Here is a 332-nt window from a genome sequence, read left to right as displayed (position 1 = left end):
AAAAAAAAAAAAAAAATTGCTGAGCGTGGTAGAGTGCACCTGTAATCCCAGGTACATGGGAGGCTGAGGCAGGAGAATCACTTGAACCCAGGAGGTGGAAGTTGCACTGAGCAGAGATTGTGCCACTTTACCCCAGCCTGGGCAACAAGAGCGAGACTCAGTCTCAAAAAAAAAAATTTTTTTTTTAAGGTAATAATTTTAAAACCTCAAGATGAGCTCAACAGTTAAAGAATATTAGGGAGGGCCAGGCACAGTGGCTCACACCTGTAATCCCAGCACTTTGGGAGGCCGAGGCGGGCGGATCACGAGGTCAGGAGATCCAGACCATCCTG

The 332-nt window shown here is 47.0% G+C and overlaps 1 protein-coding gene across 1 annotated transcript in view; it reads left to right on the top strand.

Annotated features, from left to right (window-relative positions):
- Window positions 1-332, top strand: part of CCDC83 (coiled-coil domain containing 83) — an 80,083-nt gene that overhangs the window by 51,773 nt on the left and 27,978 nt on the right. The gene's annotated exons all lie outside the window — the stretch shown is intronic.

This window comes from Colobus angolensis, unplaced genomic scaffold, assembly GCF_000951035.1.
Source record: "Colobus angolensis palliatus isolate OR3802 unplaced genomic scaffold, Cang.pa_1.0 Scaffold174, whole genome shotgun sequence".
NCBI classification, from domain to species: domain Eukaryota; kingdom Metazoa; phylum Chordata; class Mammalia; order Primates; family Cercopithecidae; genus Colobus; species Colobus angolensis.
Note: the sequence above shows the minus strand (reverse complement) of the source record. Positions and strands in the feature narration are given on the sequence as shown.